Source organism: Anopheles merus, chromosome X, assembly GCF_017562075.2.
Source record: "Anopheles merus strain MAF chromosome X, AmerM5.1, whole genome shotgun sequence".
NCBI classification, from domain to species: Eukaryota; Metazoa; Arthropoda; class Insecta; order Diptera; family Culicidae; genus Anopheles; species Anopheles merus.
The window spans coordinates 2290915-2316026 of NC_054081.1; the positions used below are offsets into that span (position 1 = coordinate 2290915).

A 25112-nucleotide genomic window follows, 5' to 3' on the forward strand; every position below is an offset into this window, starting at 1 on the left:
TTTAAATCGGTGTAAATGACATCTACTTGAAGGCGAGCATCAATGGATTTATGGCAGCTGCTGACGAATTGCATAAGGTTTGTGGTTGTTGATCTGTTAGGGACAAATCCGTGCTGATTCGGGCAGATGTTATTGCGGGCAGAGGCCAGTAATGGTTCATAAACAAGCAGCTCAAGCACTTTTGCAATGGCCCCTAGCGATGTAATGCCGCGATAGTTAGAAGCCTCATTCTTGCAGCCTTTCTTATGGATTGGTGTTAACCATGAGACCTTCCAGGAGACAGGAAAGGTGCATGAACGTAGTGATTCCTGGAAGATTTTTACTAGTATCGGAGCAATCGACCCAGTGCACTTTTTCAGCATCACTGCCGGGATGCCATCAGGGCCGGCGGTGTAGGACATCTTTAGGCGGTCTATGGCGTGCCGTTCGCATAACCTGAGAGAAATCATCGACAGCATGGTCAAGAGTGTAACAGTTCGAGCAGTCAAAAGATTCGTCATATTGTGAGATCAATCTCTCGAGCTTAGGCAAATTAATACGACTAAAATCGAGCCGCCTTTCCGCAACATTCGATGGTAGTTGGGCGGTAGGAGTATCAATGTTGAGATTGAACTCCAATGGTGGATGGTGGTGGTCGACCGCGGTAGTAGGGGGGTATCAGCGGTCCGTATGGACGATGAAGCTGAAGCAGCTGGCCAATTTGCCTAAATCAGATCAAGAGTTCTGTTCAGATAGTTTTTGTTGTTGTTGAGTTGATGTAAAGCGTTCAGGTGCAATCCGTCAATTAATTGGGCATATCGTGCTGATTGAGTATGAGGCTCGAAAAAACTAAAAGCCGTATCTTGTTCGACAGGTGCAGGTGACCAAGAGAGAGAGTAGGCTGATTAAAGTCATCGATGAGTAAAAATCTATCACCCGGACATAAGGAGGCGCAAGTTTCATCGACCCATTTTAGCAATTCATTTATTTTCGTCTCGTCTGTGCTGTGCTGTTGGCGGAAGATAGACTGCAGCAATATACAAACGATGGTTGCTTAGCTGAATGCAGATGCATGTTACCTCGAGTGTCTGGGACAGCACATGATTCGCGTACGACGAGAGGGAAACACTGCATGCAATTAGAACACCACCCCCGCGAGAGTGAGAGCTATTGGTGGTATCTCGGTCGCAACGGTAAATACGACACTCATCACCAAGCAAGAGAGCGGTGGGAATAGAGGGATCAAGCCAGGTTTCGGTAAGCACCAATAGATCGTATTCAGTCTCCATTACCGATCAGCGGAACTCATCGGCTTTAGAGCGCAGACCACCGCACACTTTGATAAAACACGGTTATACGCGTCGCTTGATCGCTTGATCCGGATGAATCTTCTACTCACACCTGGTTAGCGCTTTTTGGTCAAAATAATAGAGAGCGTTTTGTAGTGCAAGTGGCAGTGCAGTTCTTCAGTTCGGCCAACCGTTCAGGAGTCTGGAGTAACGTGAGTACTGTGGTGTCTTAGCGCATCTCCGGTGTGGTGCAGCTTGCGTGCGAGTTGAACACACTTCGTGCAGAATTGTTGCCGTGGCTCGCCTTGTAAGCTACACAAAACTCACCAACTGTCACTTCTCTAGAGTATGCTTGAATTATAATATTTGGAAGTTTCACGAAATGTAGCGAAAATTGTGAAGATATTTACAGCAAACTAAAACATTTGGAGAGTTCTTCCAGGAAAAACAAAAACAAAACAAATATCTCGTTACGATAAATTAATCACTGCACAAAGCACACATCAATCGAACGAAACTAAAACGATCAGTCATCTCAACAAACAAACAAAAAAACCCGTAGCCCATTGCAATTAGCTTGCCAAGTTACCAACAGCCGCACTAAATGGTACCAAATTGCTGCCCTGCGCGGGCGATCGAAACTGCCCCCTCCCAATCTGTCCCAAACTAGCCGTAGTAACGGTCCCGGGAGGTAGCGACCCAATCGGGCCCCGGGTGGGAAGCCATTCACCCGCAACCACTGACCAACGATGCGATGCAACCCCGAAACAAGCGGAGCCCATTTCGGGGGTCATCATAGCTCGCCGGAGCTTAATCAGGTGGGAAGGAGCCGGAGAGAAACAGCGGGTCGCATCCGGCAGCATCCGAAAAATGGCACCGTTAGTCTGTTGTTGTTTCCCACCCATCTCTTTTCCGATCCTTTCTCTCTCTCTCTCTTTCACGCGCGCTCGCGCAATCTTTCTTCATATATCTTCGTTCGTTCTCTTCGCTTCCCGTGCCCAGCATTATCACCCACGTCGTCGTCGTCGTCGTCGGGCTCGTGCTGCTGGAGTGGAGGGAAGGGGAGCTCAAACCGCGTCCGCCTGATGGACGGCCTACGTTCCACCCCCTCGCCCCTAAAACCGATTCCAATTCCGATCGATCGAACGCGCCCGGGCTGAGGGCCGGCACTCTGTCATTAGTTTAGTGTATCTTGTCTGCTTTGATGCCGTTCACCGTCCGCCCGGCTCTCACGCTTTGGGGTAAATGTTCGCGCGTGTGTGTGTGTGTGTGCCGCTACTTTCCGGCATTTACGGGGAGAGCGTCTAGAACGCAATGGCAACGTACCGAAACCGGCCACCGGCGAAAAGGTTAGCCCGGGGTTCTTATGCAAAATTGAAGCACCAACGAGGCAGATACAGTTTGAGGGGTAGGGGTGGATGGAGACCAAGGAGAATGGGAGAAAGACTGATTTCCTGGTCGATAGGAAGCAGGGCGGGGTGTTGAAAATTTGTCAAACGTCTCATCGACAGGGACGGCGAACGGGAAGAGTGTAAAACAAAACAAAAAAACTCACACACACATACCGTGGGACACCCGCATTCTGCAAATTAGCGCAGGAAGGCACTGGCAACCCTTTCTACTCTCGTTAAAAAGCAAAAAAAAAAAATGCCTCAATAGTCAGAGTGGTACAGTTTGTGGAAGATTTTTCCACTTCAATCAAAAGACTCGCAGCAAGCGACGAACCTTTTATGCGTTTCGGCGGGCTGTTTTTGTTTGCTGTTGCGCCGTATGAACGACGCTGAAGTATGGAAAAAGTAAGCAGTGGAAGAAAAAAAAAAGCACCAACTCCTCCCAGCTCGACCGGGGCTTCGATCGATATGTATATGCTGAAAGCATCTCCGTCCGGGATCGATACACGCTAAAAGCCAGCGCTACCGGGTTTACGCTCAGATAATCGCATGCTTTTAATCTTCCCTCGCGCCACTGCACCCGCCCCGGCCCCGGCTGCACCGTGCTGCAGTTTCGCTGCGCAGCTATGCCGGAATTTATGATTTTCCTTCAAAAAGCATCCTGCCTTCCCACACACACACACGAACATCCCACACTCCCGTTGCTTCAATCCACTTTAACCCGTTCTTGGTGTGCGTTTGTGTTTTTTTTTTGGCGTAAATATTGTTGAAAGAAAAATGGTACTTCCTGCTGCTTAACTTACGGTTTTGTGTGTCTGCTTCCTTTCTTTCTTCCACTGTCGCTGCTCGGGATTAAATTTATTCGCCCGTTTTTGTTGTTGTTGTTGTTACACGTGTATCATGCAGGCAAAAGGACACGCAGCGCAACAGTTCGGCGCGGACCGATCGCAAATGATGCAAAACGCGCTCGACGGTTCGGTCGCGTACGGGGTTGCGTGACATTGCGTTGCTGCTTTGGGCACGGAGGGGGGTGGAGCGCGGGTGACGGCCTTTGCCTGAGAACGGTTTCAATTATGCTGCGCTCAGCTGCTGCTGCTGCTGCTGCTGCGTTGGTCGGTGCCATCATTTATGGCGGGCGGTTCGATTTCGGGATGGCCTGCAGCGTTCGGTTTTGCAAACTTCGGCGAGTGGGCAACTTTATGGCCCTGCAGCCACGGGCTGGCGTTTGCATTAACAGATTTTAAATAAATTTAAATATGCGCCCGTGCACATACGGTTAAAATAGAGTTTGCAGTTTTTTGTCTGTTTTTGCGAAGCTTTGTCCCGTCCGCTTACTTAGTCTCCCGATGCGATGGTAAATTATGCTATTTTGTTAAAAAAAACTATCAAGCAGCAGTAAGTAATAACAGATAGGTTAACTTAAGTGCACACTAGTACTTAAAAACTACCTTAAGATAGTAATTAACATCTAGTGCACTAGTTACTAACTCATTCCAAAAGAACTGGATTGTTGTTGAGGTTCGTCGCTTATCCAAAAAATCAACATTGATGATTGAATCTTGCCGGTACAGCAATTGTTTCACTTTGGTACGAGCTAGTGTAAGAGCTTGTAACTAAGATCTACCAAACGCTCAAAAGCTTATGTCTAAATAACGGTTACTAAATTCAGAAAAAAAACTAGATTATTATTAGAGGTTTCGCGCTTGCCCGAAAGACATCGTTCATGATGGAGTCTTCTCGTAACTGCAATTGTTTTGCTTTCAATTACATAACGAGCAAGTGTTGGAGTTTAATGATTCAACTCGTAAACTGCAACGAAGCTCTACAAGAGCTCTATGATCTACCAAACGCTTCAAATGTTCTAGGTGATTAGTTCTAGGGTTTCGCGCTTACTCAAAATACAAATTTGATGATGACTGCCACAGTAACTTGTGATCAGTTATTTAAACATTTAGAAAACAAAAACACTGAAATGCTTTTGAGATTTCACTCTTACCCTGAAGACAGTATTGGTGATTGAATCTTCCCTTAGCTGGTTTTATTTTAAATCAAATTAAGCGCTAGTGCTTGAACTTGAAACATTGCAAGCTCGATGCGAACACAATGTAGCGCTGCGTTCCAACCATACGCCTGCGGGGAAGCGAGCAGAAACCGTTCCGCATCCTAACCTCGGGCACATTGTGTGTCCCGACGGCCAGCAGTACCGCACCGGGGCCCGTGAAAAACCGTTGCGCTCGTCATTGTTTAGGGGGGAGAGGAGGAGGGGACGGTTGAGGGGCAGGCGTTTGGTTATCTTGATGGGTTGGCACTGCAAGGAGACTGCGCGATGCACACAAACGGTTAGCCCTGTCTCCTCTGCCCCATCCCGCTTTGGGGGTTTCCTTGCGCCGAAGTTCATCCGGTTCAAGCGTGATGCATTTTGCAGCCCCACAGGGGGGGGGAATGGAAAAGGGTTGGAGCGGGAACGAGCCGTACCGGACGGATGGACGGGGGCAAACACCGTACGAACGGTGGGAAATGTTGAGAAAAGTGGCAAGCACGGGGTCACGGGGTGGGTCATGTTCTTTGGCGATCGACGCGAAGCTCGGCCAGATCGTGGCCTAGCACACACACACACACACACACGGGCACGATCCCTTGGAGGGAGGTGGAGGAGTGGTCGCGGGCGCTACGTCCACCAAGGCTGGACTGTGCAGCTGGAGTGCCAAGGAAACGAGGAAACGACGGCACTGATGACGACCCCAGCGGTAGATAAAAATCACCATTAGATTAGGGCTTCGTGTTACGTTCTTGGCGGTCGGCAGGCCGCCCTGGCAAGACTGTTCACCCATCGGGATGTGTTTTTTCACGCGGCTTCAAAAAGAAAGTTTGAAATTTTTATGTTTTGTAGATTTTTTCATTCAATATATTGGGCAAAAGGCGCAACCATAGCGTTGTGCAACAGTTTTGCACGCTGTGCAGATATTCTTCAAACCCATCGCAGCTTCCTGAAGGTTAGTTGCAAGCGCAATGAGAGTTAGGTAAGCACCAAAGGGAAAGAAAGAAACAAAACAAGGGCAGGACAGGAAATGAAGGGCCGTACCCGACAGTTGCGCGAGCTTTTTATTTCTTTTCCTCTCCTTTTTTTTATTGCTCTGACACAGCTCACACACAGCTGCGCGAAAAAAGGCAGAAGGAAGCGGCCCGAACGGTACTTGCGCGCTTTAGTTTGCGCGATCCCGGCCGAGCAGTTGTGATTTATTTTTGGCTCCACTGGTGCTGCTGCTGCTGCTGCTCCCCACAAGCCCTACAGGCCAGGCTGCTCCTAGAATCCTAGAGCGCTCTCGGAGGGCGCTCTCGGCAAGCCGCTCGGCAGAGAGCGGGAGTGCGATTACGCAAGCCAGGAGCGGGCACAGCTTCGCGCGAGAGAGAGCTTTCATTTTGCGTCCGCGCGGCCAGCTCGATCGGCACGTGCAGTTCGCTCACGCGGCTCTCCGCAATCGATCGGATGCTGAGCGAGCCTGCCTTCGGCCTACGGGAAAGAGTGCGAACGAGCCAAGCCGATCGTGTTGCGCTTTGCTGCTCCCCCGCAGCGCAGACAAAGAGCGCTTGGCCGAGCCGGTGTGGTTAGGCGTGCGCGCTGAGCGAGCAGCTCCGGGGCTTCGGCCGAACGGCAACCGAGCGCATTTACATTCGGTCGCTCGCTGACGGTGGACGTCACCAAGGGGGCTTGCTGTCGCTGCTTTCGAATTCTGCCGCTGCGAAAGGGTGGCGCAGTTGCGGCTTGAAGTGTCACCAGCGTGCGCGCGTTAAACGGCCGTTAGTAGTTAGTTTTGTTTTTTCTTTTCCTTTTGTTTTGCTGTTCTTTTCTGCTCTATCGCTCGTACAGCGTGTCACCACGGTTGCGGCTTTTGGGCCGTGTAGACAGCGTGCAAACAGTGGAATTACGGGGGTGGGTGTGTGGCGGTTGGTGAGAGTGTGTATCGTGTCGTGGAGTATCGTCCTCCGCCGATCGGTCCCTGGCTGGCGGGCACGCAAGTTCAATTTTATTACCGTGCGAGCAACAAATTGGTGACTAAGCGAAGGGGCTGCCTTTATGCGAATTATTACACCAAACCCCGTCGCTGTGTGGGTGTACGCAGTTGTGTGTGAGAGTGAGTGTGCATGTGTTTACCCGCAGCTGTGCGTGTGCCAGTAGTAGTACCACGGCAGCATTCAATATCCCAGCTCCAGTGTTGTAACGCAATCCCGACCACAGCCCGGCAAATCCGAAAAAAAACAACCCAAAAGACCCCAAAAAAACGACTGCCCCGGGCGCCGTCACTGTTGTCACCAGCGGCACGGGGCGAATCGTCATCGGACACAGCATAGTGTACCGTGCGCAAAATTCAGAACACCCGAACACGGAGCGAAGGTAACGTCAGGCCTCGTCCGTCCATCCAGACCCGATCAACCCGAGCATTTGTGCGAACAGTGTGCGACCGGTCCCCGTGCGGAGGGCCGGAGTGCGTTCGGAGTGCGTGGGCAGTGTGCAAAAGGAAAACGAAATTCGCATACACAAACACACACACGTGCAGAGAGGGTGGGCTAGTTGGTGAAGCATTGCGTGGGTTGTGTTGTGTGCGGAATATTGAACGCGACGCAGCGGAAAGGACCTCGCAGCCACCGGAACGAGAAACGGGACACAAGGTAAGCCTGCTTCGGGGTGGGTGGTATCACACCTGAGGAAGGGAATGCACTCGCACTCCGATTACTCAATTAAGGGCAGGCACACAAATTGCAACAGAAAAAAAAAACAAAACGAAGCTCCTTGGTGGCGCTTGTCAACGCGCTCGCTGCGGAAATTCAAAACATTGAACAACTGTCAATGCCGTTCCTGGGTGCGTGTGCGGAACTCTATTCTTGTTCTATTCTCTGTCTTCCTCTTTTCTTCCCCTCTCTCTCTCCTGCTCTCGCTCTCTCGCGCGCCTTTCAGCGAGTCACAAGTTTTGTGGTTTACTGTCCGCGTGTCCTTGTCCGTGAGCATCCGTTTTGTTCTTCCCTCGCCCCAGTCCGCGTGGGCGAGGGGCGACGATAAAATCGAAACGCGTGCCAAAGGGTCATAAGCCCGTTCTGGCACTGGCGTGCTGGTGATGGAGCGAAGCAGCAGGCTGAGTGATGAGGCGAATAGTCAGCAGTGTGATTTGAAATTATGGTAATTTAGGATTTGAAGAGAGTGCACGCATACACAAATTGAACCTTTTTTTTTTTGGAGGAGGAGAATGTGTGAAATTGTTGACATTTTCTTCTTTATTATTGAACATACACGCGTCGGTGACTTCATTTGTCAACAAGCTAAAATTTTTTGAAAATGTAAAAAATATCGAAAAATCCTGAAAGTGGAAGAAGAAAAGGGTATAAAAACATGAAAATAAGCAGAAATTAAAGAAGATACTGATCATAATGGATATAAAATCAAAACGAAACAAATAATGGTAATATGACCGAAAACCAATTAAAATAATATTTAAGAGTAGAAAACGAAAGAAGAAAAAACTGCTTCAAACGAGATATTTGAGTAACACAAATGATAATTTAATGAAAAACAAACATAAAGCTAAAGAAAAGCCAGCAAAACTCGTACAAAACAATTTTAAGTTTTATCTGCCAATCCTTCAAAACGAAGTATTAATGAAAAAATTGGTAATAACGATTGCTAATAGACAACTCCACTTGACGCGAAACCACAAACATCCGGATAATTGGATCGCCGAATAATTTGTGAGCGTTTACCTATACCCCCCCCCCCCCCCCACCTTCCCGTGCCGTGCCGTAGCGATCGAAATTGAATCATTACCCATCTGCCGGTTCACTTTCATCCAGCTGCGACCTTCCCTCACGCGCTTAGCGCGATTTACTCGAGCGCAAAATTGTAAACAACCACCGAACGGGAGCTAGTGGTGTGCTCCCCCCCCCCCTCTCTCTCTCTCTCTCTCTCTCTCTCTCTCTCTCTCTCTCTCTCTCTCTCTAGTCGGTGTGAAATGTTTGCTTTTCCTCGGCACTTTTCCCGCGCGTTTGACAGGGTACGGGGAAAAAAGGTGTGCCTGCAGGGAGGTGGGTCGGAAATCAGCTCCAATAAACACTTTGTCATCCGTAGCTGCCTGCCACGACGGCGGTGCCCGGAGCCGATGAAAGTATCGATTGTCGAGGGCACGGCAGCAGCACCCGGGGGCGTATCGACGGGAACTCATTTGTTCCGGGGTTTTGGGTGGTTGAAAAACGATGCATTGACAGCGGACAGGGGATGGTTAAGCAGGTACAGTATTGGCAGTAGATATTGAGGCTCTTTAAAATTCCATGGCATGGGAGTTCCGGCAGTGGTCTTTGCACGATTGCATCATCATCATCAATTCTCGGTTGTTTGAGGACAGTTCCTTGAGGACGCATTTCCCCGCAAAACAGCCCCAGCAAAGAAACGAACCGAACGTCTAGCTTTCGTTGGGACACGGTGGGCACATGCGTTGCCGCCCGAGGGTTTAGTGTGTGCTGCCAAAACTAAACTACCCTGGAAGGTAAGCACACCCGCTCGGGCGTGGAAAGCCTGCCCGAAGCCGTACCAGTGCCTTAATGCTAGTGCCAAGTTCACGAGAACACTCCAATTCACTCCGTTCTGCCGGTTTGCTCGAGCCAATCCAATTTGGAGCTGCACTGGGCGGAGTGTCGCAGCCTCCTCGCGTGGCCCGTGCGTTTAAATGGCAGTTAAACGTGGTAGCTTTAATAAATTGGGACGGGGGGACAGCAAACGTTGGGAAAGGAAATGTCACGTCGCACAAGACGACGAGCTTTAGCTAGGCAAAGGCAAGGTGGAGAGCGTGCGGGTATGCCCAATCACCTTCCAAACGGCCTTCCTACCACCTTCACCTCGACCTATGCTCAGGCTCTCTCTCTCTCTCTCTCTCTCTCTCTCTCTCTCTCTCTCTCTCTCTTTCTCTCTCTCTCTGTCACATACTAGCTCGCTCTGACGGGCTTTACGGTTGCCTTTCTCCGTTTTCCAGCGGGCAGCGTTATGTCGCGTAGCGTAGAGCGTAACGGCGGGCGTAAGGGCCCGCGTTTGCTCAGTAGCATAACGAGCATAACAAAACTACCACACTGCCCTCCCTCCCTGCTTTTACAGACCTTCTCCCCCCCCCCCCTTCCCCCTCCACAGCATACCGAGGCCCGGGTGAACTTTGGAAGGAAAGGTAAATCCGGTTTAGGAAGGTTTAGCCGCACCTTAGCCCGGACCTGTCTCGCACAGTCCTGCCCGGTGACTGCCTGGTTTAAAAGCCTTCTTAAGGCGATTTAGCGACCCCCCCCCCGCCCCTCTCCCCTCCTCGGTGCACAGAAGCATTGGGAGCACTTGCCGCACCACCACCCGGGCAGCCTGTCAGACAAAAAGGTTGGGCTCTGTCCGATAAGACCAAAGAGAAGGTTTTCGGGACCCACTCGGATCCCCAATGGGCTGGGAGGGAAGGATTTTAAGGGGGTGTGTTCCCTATCTTATGCACGATTGACTTTTCCCCATGGGCCTCGGGCTTTTCTTTTGCTTCGCTTTCGTTTTCATTTTCCGAAAAGCGATCACTTTTGGAAACAGCATTTTGAAATCGAAGGGTTATTTCGTATCCTCGCACTCAACAGGGCAAGTTTATGAGTTTCCGGACAAACGGATGCCCAACTTCCAAAGGGACTTTTCCCGATTCTAGCCACCACGGTCGCTTCACTCCTTCACTGGGCCTGTTAACGCGATGATTAATCGACCTCGCGCTTCACCGCAAAAAAAAGGGATTAGTCGGTTTCATTCTCCAAAACTTTGGGCCCGATTTGTAGCTGCTCTCTGCGTGTTAAATCTTGGGCTGCTTGTGGGCTGCTTGTGGGCTGTGTGTAGCTAATTCATCATTTGAAACGCACTTTTTCGTCTTCCTCTATTTCTTCAAAGCTTGCGTGCGTCCGGGCGGGTTAAGCCTGAATGCCTCACCCTACTCATGGCAGTGCTCATAAATCACCACCGGAATCGTAATGACTGTCCGCCCAGCTGTGCGTTTGTCCTATAAAACGTTTGCCTCTTTCGTTTCCAACGCTGTGTGCGTGTGTCTGTGTGGGTGTGCGACGTTCTTGGGTTTCCAACAAAGTACAAAAAAATTGACAGCCAAACGATAAAATTTTACTTTTTGCAAGATGTTCAACCGCAAGAAGTGATTGCAGTGCAGCGAGTTTGGTTTTTTGTTTGCTCTTCCTGGCAGCTGTGTGGGTGTTTATTGACTTGCTTGTATCGGTGAACATTTGTTCACTTCATGTGTTTCGTTAAACTGTGTTAAACTTCTCGTCGTCTGTTGCAACACCAGGTAATGATGTTGTTGTTGATCAGAACATCAATTTAAAGAAAGAAAAAAAAAAGACGTCATTTGCTTTAAAGTATCGATCAATCTTTCACACGACATTTGGTCGCAGCTACTCGTTCGGATCGAAATTTAAACAGTTCGTCTGCATTTTAAAAATGTCAACCCATATCCATAAACAACCGTTCTACAATGCTAGATTACGCTAGGCGACGAACCCGAATTATTGCTGCTAATTTATTCCGCCACAGCTGAATGTCAAATTAATTAAACGAATAAACATCATACCTCGTGCGTCTCTAGGAGCTTGGTTTGCCTGGCTGCACGTGCGCAAGTTCATTGCACCCATTAGCTATTCAGGCAGCCCTGCCGGTGTGCATCATGTGCCGTCGCTTCTCCAGCAGCCTGTTTCTTCCTCTTTCGTGAACGCTTTATCGGCACGAGGCCAAGATACACAGAACAAAGGGCGAAAGATCGGAAATTCCTCCCAAAAATAGAAAGTTCTTGCTCCGCGTTTTGTGGTAGTGCGGGCAAGAACCGTAAGCTGGCACTTCCTCGTTCATCTTTCTTGCGTGGTCTGCCTGGGGTCCAGGCTTTACCGAAATCACGCTAAACGCTGCCATAAGTAACTTCTTCCTCCCAATTAGACGCTGATGATGAAGATGAAGAAGTTTCCTGTTACGGTCGGACGTGTGTGTGTGTGTGTGTGCATCTTCAAACTCATCGATCTTTTCCATCCCGTCCGCTTAGCTCTGCTTAAGGTGGGTCATGTGCTGTTGCTGTACTTTCCCGGTGCCCAGTCCGAAGGTTCAAGACTTTCTCGAGAGGACGGTCCGGCCGGTCGCTGCCTAGACTTTCGGCTGCTCTGCCTCGACACCGGGCATCTTGTAACGACTGGTCGAGGGCTCTGCCGCTCTTGGGTACGAGTGTGTGGCTCGTTGCCAGCGGTAGAAGTGGTGGCAGTAGAACGCGATGATGCGCAGAACAGGATCGATTTCATCTTGATGTGTCTTTTCCCTTTACTCGCACGCTCGATGAGAGGCTGCGCGGGTTGCGCCCGTTGCGGACAAGAGGTTCTTGGAAAAGGTTGCTGTTGAAGATGACTGCAAAAAAATAACAACCCCACCTTTTGGTTTTTTCTCAAATCTCAAAGCTGACGAATTCGTTGGCGCGTTCCAGGAATTTGGTAATAAAAATAATTCCCGCTCGGTTCGTTGATTTACAGGCGTTGCATTCTTCTGCATAATTTTGAGAGAACCTTACCGTTAGATTAGCATTTCGCTATGGAGGGAGAGCCAGGGATGGTGTCTTCTTTGTAACATGACTTACAGGGTTTTTCAATTGAGTTTAGAAAATCGGTAGAAAATCTAAAGCAAGTTTGGTAATTTTCAATTAAAACAACTTTTTATTCGCTCATAAAATTGATTGATTTCCAATTTTATGGTTGACCGGTTAATACTTAGAAAAATATTAGATTTTTGGTTAGAAAAATTGTGTTTTAGTGTGCTCAATTGTAAACCGATATTCGATCGAAAATTGATAGAACTATATATGGTCACTCTAAAAAACTTACTCAATGTAGCTTATGGTTAGGTTATGCCTGTGGGTCCACTACTGCATATTTCAATTCAGCCGTTAAGTGCTTTTGTGTTGTATTGTGCTTTCATAAAATCAAAACAATATCACCGAAAACCTATTAGATACATTATCTCTTATTTTGTGGATGAAATATAGCAGTAAAACAAATGCTTTAAACTGATGGGCGGATGAAACTAAATAGTACCCACAGATTATTATGTAAGTCGATCTGTCACACCGGGTGTTATAAACGCGACGCTCTTAGGCTGTCATGCAGGGACCTGCTGAAATCAACTGCTCCTTGTCAATAATCCATTGCTCTTAATCAAAAATAGAGGATGCTAGTCAAGAATCTATTGCGATTATTAAAAAAAAAGTATGCTGCTAGTCTAAACTCAATTGGAAAACCCTGTAAGCGTCCTCTAAGTGCATATAACTAGATCCAAGAACCACCAATTTCGTCATTTCTCAAGAACAAATTATTACGTAAAAAAACTTAAGAAAGCAAATGTATCAAATTAATGTATGCTCCCACGCGTTCTGCAACCGTTTTTTTGGGTGTCAAATTCCGATAGAGTTTTCGGCAGCGTCCACTACCCGTCTCCACCCCCCCCCCCCCCCCCGGGACAGCTTGATCTATCTGTCAGCCCGGCTCTGGTGTCAACGACATTCCGCTTTCCGCATCGCGCCATCAAGCTGCGCAACTTGTTTTGTTTGCTGTTTGCGCAGCTCAAAACACGTTTCGGAGCAATTTTTCTAAACTGGACTAGAGGTCCTGAACTGCCACCCGGCCGCTGGATCGACTTTTAATTGACAAATGCGTTTCGAATCGGGACCGGGACCGGGTTTGTCGCCGCCTGTTCCTGCCGATTGGGTCCCTGTCAGCTTCTTGCGCTGCTTTGTTGCTTGCTGCTGCCGCGGTTGTCGGGCACACGAGCGGGACGCCCGTTGCGGCGGCGCGCTTTATTTATGTGCAATAACAAAAGCAAATAAAACGAGGCTCTAAAAACAAGGCCCCGCTAAAAGGTGCTGTTGGGTGCATGCGAAAACTGCACGGTGGCGATGGGCGAGACGGGCGTACCCGGGGTAGAGCTAACCTTCTGAAGGACGGATGGACGAACGAAAAGGCAAAAACTCATTTGATAAAAATAAAAATAAAAGTAAAATAAAAAAGCACACACACACACACACACACACACACACACACACAACACTCGCGTTCGCACGGCAATATGCAAAACAGGCACCCCCCGCGTTTGGCGTTCGGGCTGGGGTGACGGGGCGATAAGCGATTTTTATTTATTTCTGTGTCCGTAATGTCATGTCTTCCGATCCCTTCCCGTCCTCCGTGTTTCTATCCGTTCCCATACCATCCGTTCCAGGTTCGTCGTCTGCGATCGGTGGAAGGATTTTGATTGCGATCGGACTCGATTTATTAGCGAATTGTGAAGTTTATTCCCCGCGGAAAAGGGAATTGCACCGTTTCTTTGCTCGCCTGCTTGGGCAGGGAAGGGAAGGGAAGAGAAGGGGGGGGGGGGGGGTGTCTTTTTACGTCACAACATTTGTAAACACGCTTTTTTTGCGTTTGTTGTTGGAACAGATGGTCACTTAATTAACACTTTACGCTATAGTTTGCAAACGATTCGCATGGTTCATGGTTATTGGAGTTCTCCTGCGGTGAAAATACTTTTCTAAATATTGCCATGAATTTTGTAATTTATATTTTATAAATTAATTAAGCAAACAATATAATAATCTGTCTAAAAACTTTTTAAATGTGACAATTAAGTGCACGGAGGTATGGAACTGCTGCAAGCGCGAGACACAATCAGCCCTGGAGAGCCCGGCACGACGAACCGATCCGCTCATTGATAGTTGATTTTGTGTGTTTTTATGCACGCTCAGCCCAGCTCCACTTCTAGGCAGCATTGCAGCGAGGATTAAAATGGCTCCGCTATCATCATGCCACCATCATGTCTGGCCTAAGTAGAGCTTCCCACTGCTCGCGACCCTCGCGATGGCACTTAGCGAGCGCACTCGCTCTGTTGCGGCGAACGACGTTACGCGCCCTGCGTATTTTATGCAATCCTCTTCGCTCATTAAAGCCTCGGGCCGCGCTGGGTGGCTGCCTGTTTCCACCTGTGCCGTTGCATTTGTTGCAAAAGTCCTCCGCTGCAAAGAAACGGGACCGATTAATAGGCCGATGCGGTGGTAATCATTTATTTTTCGCAATTGCGACAGAACGCCGTGCGTCGGTTTTTACTAGCCTGCGCAAATCTTCTTCACCCAGCCACTCGGGGGAAGGGGACTTTAAAGTGCAGTGGCAGTAGCAGTTTGTTCCGTCCGATTAGCAGTGTGCTGTGCTGAGTGAAAGAGGAAGGAAAAAACACAAAAAACGGTGAGATAGAGATTTTAACGGACGGCGCCAGTTCGGCTTTAAAATCTTTGCCCCCGGTGGCGCATTTTTATCCCGCGCAAGAGTTTCCTTTCTAACGACCCGGAGCGCCAACTGCTCGGTGGGGATGGACATTGCCCGCAGTGCAGCGGCAGAAAGCGAGAAGTTAAAAACTAAAAACGCAAACGCCGGAAAGACACCTAATGGACTGGCGGCACTGCGCAAAAATCGCCAATTTAATGCCAATTTAGGGGCAATTTACATTTACAAAGACTAGCGCGATGCTGGGCGAACGGGTGGGAAGGAAATCTGGAACTGGCAGACCGAATGAACTGGCTAAAGCGCCGAGCTGACAGACAAAAGCCGCGTTCAATAATTGTCTTTTTTAACGCTTTCATTAATTCGACCGATGCGTCGGTTGATTTGAGGGCTTAATTGAAGTCGCGTACGATTTGAGAGGCTGGCAATTTCCTCACACATCCAAGTGAGGGCGATCAGGCTGCAACCGCATCCTTGACCGCTTTTCATTTGCTCCAGATTTCCGACTGTCTTACTTACTTCCCATCACGCACCGCAAGCGACGAGCGCCAAGAACTGGGACAAGCGCTACACATCCGTTCGCTTCACGGGGGACACGAGATTATCATCCGGCGGCACGGGTTCTGGGAAGGTTCGGTTTTATGTGCACCCGGTGGCCGAGGTTGCAGCGAAAATTCCTTGGCGTATCGTATCGCGATGGACCGTTGTATCGCGTTGGCGCGAAGTGGGTTTGTGACAGGGGGGGGAAACAAACACTGACCCGTCCCCGTTCATTATCTTTCGCGAGTGTCCTTGGGAGCGAGCGGAAACCCGAGGTCCCCATTACTTCGGGCCGGGGTTAGGGGAACCCCTACAGTATCCTTAATATCCTGCGTCCCCTCCCTCCAGTCGGTTTGGTTACATTTCTAGCCCAAGGTCGGCCTCGGACTGCTGTGTTATTTTTATAATGATTATCCCCTTCATTCGTATCTTCCTTCCCTTTCAGCCAGCGGCCGGTCCCGATGCTCGCTCGTTTCCCTCCCCAAACGGCTTGGCTGTTTTCTTTAATGGCCGTTGATAATCTTTTCGTTCCAAAAATTCCACCGCTCCCCCGCTTGGGACGAATTTTTAATCGATGTTTGTTTGTTTGGTCGTTTTGGCGTTTTGGATTCTTACGAAGCGGGAGGTTTTGGCCCTCCGTGTGCACTATCGGTGTACAAGGAATTTCAGAGCAGGGAGGTGGTGCGGGATCAGGCTCCGATTAGGTGGCATTGGATTGGGGGATAAAGCGGTTAAGCGCTCCTGGCAGGGAGTTAGCGAGCTAATGTGTGGCGATTGATTGGCTTTGCGCTGTTTTAGAGCTTTTGTTGCTGTGTGGTCATAAGAGCGAAGGTCAAGAAGTGGCGTGTGCAGGGGTTTTGCTTCAAATTTGGTGGTCAAATTGTATATCTTGAGAAAAATAATTCCACATTTTATTGTTCATCCTGAATCCGATTTATTTCGAAATATACCTTTTTTCCAAACAAGGTTAAATAATCGAAACAAGGAATAACATAGAATGAAACAAACAAGGAGATGTGGAAGTAATACAAAAGTAGCAAAAAAAAGCTTTTTAAGAGTCGATAACATTGGAAAAGAAAAGCAGTTCAAAACAAGTTGAAGTAAAAAAAAAGAATATAGCTTGTTCCTAAAATAAAATAAAGAAAGAAGAGAAGAAAAAACGTAAATGAAAAAAAGTAAAACAAAGAAAGGAAAACATAGCAATGGAAGACAAAACAAAAAAAGATAAACAAACAAAACTTGGAAAAAATAATAATTCCCATGAACCCTGCCTGCTTCAAGTGAACGTGTTCGCTGGCAAACCACAAACGGAACTGTGAAATCAAACGATCTGTTACACTATTTGTTACCATTTTCTTCACCTTCTCCCTCAGCCCCCCCCCTGCTCGCTCTATCGATAGCAGCCCTTGGGCCGCTTGTGATAAGTTCGAGTAGACCTTGCAGAACCTATCCACGGTGATGGGCGTACCAGTCCGAACGAAAGATCTCTGCCACCTTGCTCTAGATCTGTTTCTTTGGCCAGCCCTCCACCACCCCCTTCCCTCCCCTTCCCAGAGGTGATAAATTTTTATGACTAATGACTAGCATTTTGTTCCGATTTTCTACCCGATTTTTTCTACCCGCTGGGTGTCTTTCGTTCTGCTCGGTTGAAGTGTGTGGATTCGGAAAATGACGCCGAAAATCCATTAGCACACACACACACACACACACATGCATATACACGCGCACACACAGGCAGACCATTTTGCACCTCGCGCCCCCGAAGTATCTTTTTAGCGTTATCGCAAAGCGTCAATTTGAGCACGGCACCTTGACTTACTTCCCGCCCTCCTCAAAATGAAAGTAAAATCACACGTCGCGGTGAAGCAAGAGCAAATGGGACAACGTCCAGCCAATGCCGCGGGACCATTTTCCGCACCTAATTGCACCCGGGAATGCGGGGGAGCACGGGATGTTCCCGTTGGTCAAGGACTCACCCCGCCGGCGTTAGAATCGTTTTCCCACTTCCGGCGACAAATTAACACACTTTGGATGCGTGTTTGTGTGTGTGTGTGTATGTTTTTTTGAGAAAACAGTATCGTGATGGAATAGATAAATTGAGCCACTTGCGAGCGAAAGGACGCGCACCCATACACAACCAATAGTGCGATTTAAGGTTAGGTTTAAGGGTGGAAAATGGACAGCCAGTCGCGTGCTTGGGCGATGAAAACCGTGCGCTACCTTTCAAGGACGATCGGGTGGGGGGAGATGGAGAGAGAGAGAGAGAGAGGGAGGGAGCGCTCTCTTATCTCGCCCATCAAAATCGCTCATCGCCGTTTCATACACTCTCGCTTCTCCACAACAAAAAAGGGTCCTTTTTAGCATGTTTCTGCCGTTTCCGACGTGTCCTGGCCCAATCGCTCTGGCATTGGCCTACTGAATGATAGCAATCAACCTGTTCGACCGCGGCGAAGCGGGGGGGGGGGGGGTTTGAGTGATTGTCTGTTTGACGCGTCGCGTGCAATGATGTATCGGTGCGCCGGGTTCCGTGAAGGACACGCACGCATGTCCTGGCGCGTACCACGTGGCAGCACTTGCCGGTGACATTTGCCTCCACCTGTGAACCTTTGTCGCTTTATCGAGTGAACCGAACCGCTGGCAAGGGCCAGGGTTGAGCAACTTCAATGGGAGAAGATTAGTAGCAGTGAGCAAGTAACCGTTTAAAGCAAGAGAAACAAATGCGAGCAAAGGAGCGTTACATCAAAAGCGTGAATGCTTCTCGTTATGATATGGAAATGAGGCCGCTAACAATCGCTTGAAAGAGGCTCAATTGAGGCTGCAGTTTGGAGAGCTCTTTGGAGTGATTTCTGGAGCTTAAGATAAGCTAAGCTGCGCCCGGTTCGAGATGAAGAAGCGCTTTGGTGCGCTGTATCCGCTTGTCTGAGCTCCCTGTGTGAGCGTCTACCCGAAGCAACCAACCAAGCATTCCAATGTTTCAAATGGAAAGTGCGGATGAACGATAAATTGTCTCCTATTGGTGTTGCTGCACCCTGTCGTTTGCGCTCATCTTCCCCTGCCCATTTTAATCCTCATTATCTGTCAGCACGGTTTCCCTGGCGAGGGTATCGGTTACAGCCGTGCGCTCGGTAGCCACTTTCCACCCCAGTTACAATTTATCCTGCCCCCCCACCCCCAACTGGATGGGGCAGGAGGCGTGAACGAAACAGACAGCTGCTTCAATGCAACGCCTTTTCGTTGCGTGCCGTCACACGAACCGCGCTCGTCCGTATTTGATTTCAGTTTTACCTATTAGTTTGGTTTGCTTTGGAAAGGATTTGGTTTTGTCGTTCCGCTGGTGAAAAAAAAAAAACAAAAAAAAGGAAACCCATCGCCGAACTGGAGACGCTTTATGACACTGTCCATCTAATTGGTTCAGTTTATTGCTGCTGAAAATAAAAACATACATTGGGGGGGAAAAAAACAGGGACACACGGGACAAAAAACACGGCGACCGATATCGACTATACGGTACATACGCGCTACGCCGCTAATAGAACCATAAAAGCGAATTAGTGTGATGTTTTGATATACGCTATATACGCTCGGACCACAGAACGGAGCCTCCGGAGCAGTGGACGAATCAGCCGCCGCCCACCCCCCGTGGAGGTTCGGGGCGTTTTTTGCAACAAATAATCCGACCAATTCTTTTATTTTCTCTCTCTCCGGCGTGTCGACGGGAGATAAACCGCGCGCGCAGACGACGACGAGTCGTCGCCGCCACCGCCGCCGTTTACGAGCGGGCATTATCGGGCTAAAATGGCTGTTAAAATGCTGTTTCCCGCACCACAACATCGGGCGAGCGGGAGGATTAATCTGCCCCGTAAGCGTCGTCGTTCGGAAGCTCATCAAATCGATTAGCCGCACTGGGAATAGTTTCGCTTTGTGGTCAATCTGTCCGCAAGTGCCATTTTTATTGGCAGGCTTATTGCGGCGCATAAGGAAAGTGGGTGGCAACGTTGAAGGATGAACTTCTACCCGTTTCCTCACGACTGCAAGCCAAAGGATAGTGCGATGAATTGCGTCCAAATTCTTGAAGTGCTCTAAATTCTTCAAGTTCCCACCAGCAAAACAAAAAAACACCTTGAAGCTACTGGTTTGACCACACACCGGCCGAGCGGCCCGTCGGGTCCAGCGTTCGGGTCAAGCGTTCGGGTCTCGCAGGGCCACCGAAACAAGCTGACCGATGTCCCCGGTTCGTTGTGGTCAGCGCCGTTGCTATGGTGGCCCGGTGTCGCTCGCTATCGCCACAGCCCTGTCCTGTTCCCGCCACCGGCCGGCTTACGGAAAGTGGAGCACACGGTATGGCCGAGCGGACGACTTCCCGGCGGGCGATGGGGGGGGGGGGGGGGGGGGGGGGGGGGGGGAAGGGAAGCGAAAGTGATGGTGTGTCCCACAAAGCGATTGCTTCTTTTTGCGACCGCGCGACCGTTCCGTATCACCCCCGTTACTACGCCTGCCGTGGCCCGGTATCGAACCGTGGCTGTATGTGAAGGTATCCGAGCCTGGCGAGTCCTTGCGCCCGGCCGCCTCGCGTCAAGCGAAATATATGGTAATGCCACCAAAGGGGAGCAGGCGGCTAGTTTTTGGGCGTTCGGGCGGTCGAGATACAAAAACCAACTGACCGGTACCGTGCACCGCTTAGACGTGGTTCGGACGGCGTACCGATTGGACGCACCCGGGCGTTGTGTGCGAGTGCTTGCGCTGTGTCGTGGATTTTGCGCGGCGCTGTTACGTGCGGCAAGGTGTTACGGCTCTGCCCGACGGGTTGTGACGGCTTGTGAGTGGTGGCCGCCCCGTGTGGACATGCTCCACTTACGAAGATGTTCTCGTGTGCCCAGTGATCGGTGGAGCGTGCGGCGCCCCGGCTAAGGTTGCGGGTGTGTCGTTGGAATGTCGTTAATTCAATCAACACTAGCGCCAGTTCTGTCATCAGCGCAAGGTGCATTCAATTAACACGCGGCGCAAAGATCTGTGCTGGTGCTTGTGCAGGTGCTGTGAAGTGGTTGATAAAGAGGAAAAAAAAAAAACGAAAACGTCCAGTAAGGGAGGAATTCTGGTGAATCGCGTTACCATTTGGTGGCAAGTTTTGTCACATCGCAAGTGTAGCAAAGGGTGGCGTTCTGTTTGGTCCCACCGTCACGTCATCGGAACGGGCTACGAGCTCTACGACGGACAGACGCCTGGACGTCTTGTGCAAAGTCGCTGGTCCTGCCTGCTCCTGGTGCTCAAAGGTGAAAGAACGTCATCGGCTAACGATCGCGTGAACCGTATCAAATCTTAAATCAAGCAGTGTTCAACTCTCCACCGGTGGAGGGGGGTCTTGTGTTCGTCTCTACTCCCCACCCAATCTGCCACTACCTTCTTCCAGCTTCGTCTTCTTCAAACCCTTTCGAACGAGCGCCCGCACAGGTAAGGTTCACCACACTGGGTGCGTCGCGTTCTGTGTCGCGGTTTCCGAGGCACAGTTGACAGCGACAACAACGGTGCGCAGCGAAAGGATTCGATCGAAACGAGGACTGTGTGTGTGTGTGTGTGTGTGTGTGTGTGTGTTTCCGGGTTTTCAGCTTCCGGTTTCTAGTTTTCATTTCCGTGGACTTCGAGCGGGCCCAGAGCTGCTTAATTACTGACCGCGTGCGGGTTAAAGTTAAAGGCGACCACACACTGAGGGTCCTTTTCCTTTTGCCTTTGGGAGCGTCGCACGGAAAGGGTAGGATGCAGTATGGTGCAGTACGGTGCCTGGTGGGTGGCGTCGTACATGCATTTAGTTTATTTCCGGTAAAAGGGCAAACGGTTCGTCCCGTTTCGAATGAAAGTTGCGTCGATTTGCTACGACAGGGGACCAGCTCTTGATGTGGTCGAGTGGCGCCAGTATTAAAATGAAGTTGCAGGGTGGGACGCTTGAGACGAATGCTCGGGCATGGACCATGGTGTATGGTTTGGGGCTGGGAAATGGATGGCAGTGTCTTAAATAGGAGTTTATTTCTGATACAGCGTACCAGTGACATTATAAAACCGGGCTTTGAAAATAGGCATTGGGATAGGACGCTCTACTTTCTTGAAATGGCAAGATAACGCACCCTTAGTCAGGGTGGTATTTATTCTGGAAGTTTTACAACATGGTTGGAACCATTAATAACATCGGAGGATCAAAGTATGAAGAAATAATACGATATCTTTGGTACAATAGGAAACTAAAGCCTTATGGCCTTAGGCCTCCAATGTTGGATACATTTCTATAGGTTCTTTTTCTTAGTTTTAAGAACTTCCTCATCATTGTACACTCATTTCGTACACGAAAAACTGTATTCTGTTTTACATTTTCAGAATATAATGCAAAGCTCTTGCAAGATGCTTAGAGCGTCTATTGAGTAAATATCTTATGGAGGTATAAAGATATATATTGAATAGTCAGGAATAATAGGCAGCTTTTGATTCTACAGGAAATTGAAGTATAATTCCAAAGTTGGATAAAACCATGCAGGTATTTCGCAATGTCAGGAATTTCATCATCACCAAAGCTGTCCTCTATTTTACATGCTCAAAATCTGGTGTATATCTTGAGGTTTTCATTCAATTGAAGATTAGAGTCTAATTCCAATGCCTGAATGAATTTCTAGATATCCTTACTTAGTCCCAAGAATAAGACTATCTTCGTTATCTTCTGAATTGTCCTCTGTTTTCTTCATAATGTCATCTGGATGTACAAAGACGTCCAAAGATGCCCAAAAATATTGGAAGGCAAGAAATCACGACCACTTGAAATTCTGGGTTAGCACACATTGTCAAGCGTAGTCCAAAAAGTATCTTCTGAAGTCTGTACCATGTCTGTACGCAGGACTCACTCCTACAAGTAAGACATCTTTTTTACTGAGCACTTCTTTAACTAATTCCAATGTGTTAGCTACTTGTTAGCTCTCGTGCCATCTGACACACAACTACAGCCAAACACACCGAGCGCTTAGTTTCGGTCTTCGATTCACTACCGGGCATTCGGAAGATGTTAGTGTGCTTCGTCGGTTGAGTGACTGATAAAAATCAAACCACCCCCAACACCACTACCACCATCCGAGGCTGGCAAGAAGGGAAAAAAGGGAAAGCGAACTTATGCTGGTACTGCCGGCCGGCGACACCACTTCATTTGCCAAATAGACGCCGACTTACACCCCGTACTCGTGTGTAAGATTACACTGTATGTGTGCGTGTGTGTGTGTGAGTGGCATAATAAGTGACCCCAAAGGGGAGAAAAGAAATAAAATCGGAGTTGTTTTACCGCATCAGCGCCTAAGAATGGTGAGAAGGAAAGCGAAAGCGCTAAGCAAAGCTGCGACCAGCACGGTAGAGAGCTCTGCAGAGAGTGCCTGGTGCGTCTCCTGCCGTAATTGGGTCAAAGTTCAACGAAATCATCCACAAACAATCATAACAATCAACACATTCTGACGTTACTTGGCGCGGGTCCCGTGCAGGACGTTGGTTTGGGGCTGTTTTGCGGTTCGCCGGGGAGTAGTCGGAATGGGGGGGTATGGGGCCTGGTTGGTCGCTTTGGCACGGTTGACTACTGCTTCGGCAATATGCTACGGCAGTTTCGGCAGAACGCTTCAACCATCTACCGAAGTGAGATTTCTATTTTCGGGGCGCACTGCCAAAGAAAGCCGAACTGTCTTGCTGGCTTACAAGAGGTGCTGGCTAATTGCATACGACACGACAGTGTGTAGCAGGTGCCCATTGTCTTCGTACCGTATGGGTGTACGAAAGGGCAGAAGAAGACATGGCGTGAAGTTGATTGCACCAGACGCCTTTGCCGTTGTCCTCAGTTGGGAGGAACTGAGGCGATTTTTTGGTACTGCTATGCTAGTTGGGCCCATTGTGTCGGGTTGTTTGCATACATGCAGGCTTAAAAACGCTCAATGTACACCGATTTAGCGACAGCAAAGTAATGCAAACGGAGCGTACTTGCCGATGCCTTAAACTCGCGTTCTTTCAGCAGTGAAACGTGTGTCTGGGGGTTTTCCGATTGTGAAATCGGTTCTTAGTCTGCTCGGTCTTAGGTGAGTCACCGGTTGCCTTCGTGAGTCTTTTTTTTCTTCGCGACTAAACAAAACAAAATTACAAATGTTGATCTAAAAAAATACAAAATTACAAATTACAGAAGTCATATACGTTCAGTGAAGAAATAAAGGAAATAGAGAAAAAGAACTCCGTGCGTGTTGAATCACTCCCTTCTGCCTCTTAAAGACCTTCGCTTTCTGGCGGAAATGTTTCTGTAGGATTTTCAAGACTATGTTTTTTTCTCCTCGGCAAAATTAGAATTATGTGTGCGCTCCTTCCCGCCCACTACGTTTTCCCTCCCCAGTTTGTTCAGCTTGAGAGAAACAAGTATCCCCGAAAACTAGACCACTGAACTTTTCCCCACCGTTAAAGCGTCATTCTAGCCGTGTGTAGGTTCCGTGGGGTGGCCTTCTCCGGTGTCAAAGCGGTCCCCTGTGCACTGCTGCTGGTAGACCAGGCGCTGCCGCGTTAGTGTGCGGTCAATTCGGGCAAAAATCAAACGTCAAATATGAATATTCAGCTTGCCCGTTGGTAACGGGGCCGCGGGTCAATGCGGCGAGCGTGTTTGTGGTACGATAGCGTTAGGACGGTGTGTTTGTATGGTTTTTGTAGCATTTTTTTCCCACCGGGGGCAGGAAAAGCCATCGACCCCTGGAAAATGCCGGCCGGTTTTGGGGCGAAATTGTCATGCGTTTCATGCGGTCGTGGCAATAAGTTTGACCATTCCGAGGCACGATTGCGTACGTGCTTTGTGTCTGACTGGTGGCAAAATTGTTTACTTTAATAGTCCCTTCAGGTATAGAATGTAAAGATAGAATAAGAAATAGTCGTAAGATTCAATTATGTTATGTTTGTAGGACGAATAATAAGTTTTTTTGTTTTTTTTTCTTTGCAGACTTTGGCTCGTGACTTTAAAAAGTAAGAAATCGGTGTGTTTAATTCGCAATATCTAACAAAGTTTTGCATCTGTCCGTTTAAGCCCTTAAAGCATTCTTCCTTTACAATCATTTCTATAGTTCGCTATCGCATCTTAAAATGTTCCTTCGGACTGAAACGTCGTAAAAACTAGCTTAATAGTGATGGTGTTACGGTGGCGCCATCTGTGTTGCGTGAAACGCTGACCCGCGCGCTTGTCAACAATCAAACTGTGTTTTGGCGTATTCTGACTGCTGCCTGCTGCCCGCTTGCCTCAATCAAACCTTTTAAGACAGCGTCGTCGTGGTGGCTTCAATCAAATCGAAAAGTTGGCAGAACGCAACACAAGGCTATGGATTGTGCTTCTTCTGGCAATGGCCGCAGCGGTCGAAACCGGGGCCATGCCCATCGAAGCGATCCGGCTAGAAGGTGGGTGTGCGGAAGAAGTGTGGTTGTTGTATGGAGAGAGGAGGTGAATAGTATTAATTAGTTTAAATACGTTATTGCTGGCGAGAAGTTGGTGCTGGATAAACATTCGAGAGGTTCGATCCAACGTCCTGTGCTGTGC

At 48.9% G+C, this 25112-nt stretch overlaps 1 protein-coding gene across 8 annotated transcripts in view; it reads left to right on the forward strand.

Annotated features, from left to right (window-relative positions):
• The first annotated feature begins 6336 nt into the window (after window positions 1-6336).
• Window positions 6337-25112, forward strand: part of LOC121590479 (cadherin-86C) — a 112932-nt gene continuing 94156 nt past the window's right edge. For 4 of the 8 annotated variants that reach the window (XM_041910220.1, XM_041910262.1, XM_041910270.1 and 1 more), the window contains exons 1-2: window positions 6337-7327; window positions 24525-24973. The gene's annotated coding sequence lies outside the window, so the exon portion shown is untranslated. Of the gene's footprint in view, window positions 7328-20237; window positions 20993-24524; window positions 24974-25112 lie in introns of those variants that run through there. The other 4 variants (XM_041910234.1, XM_041910243.1, XM_041910227.1 and 1 more) reach the window with 4 other exon arrangements.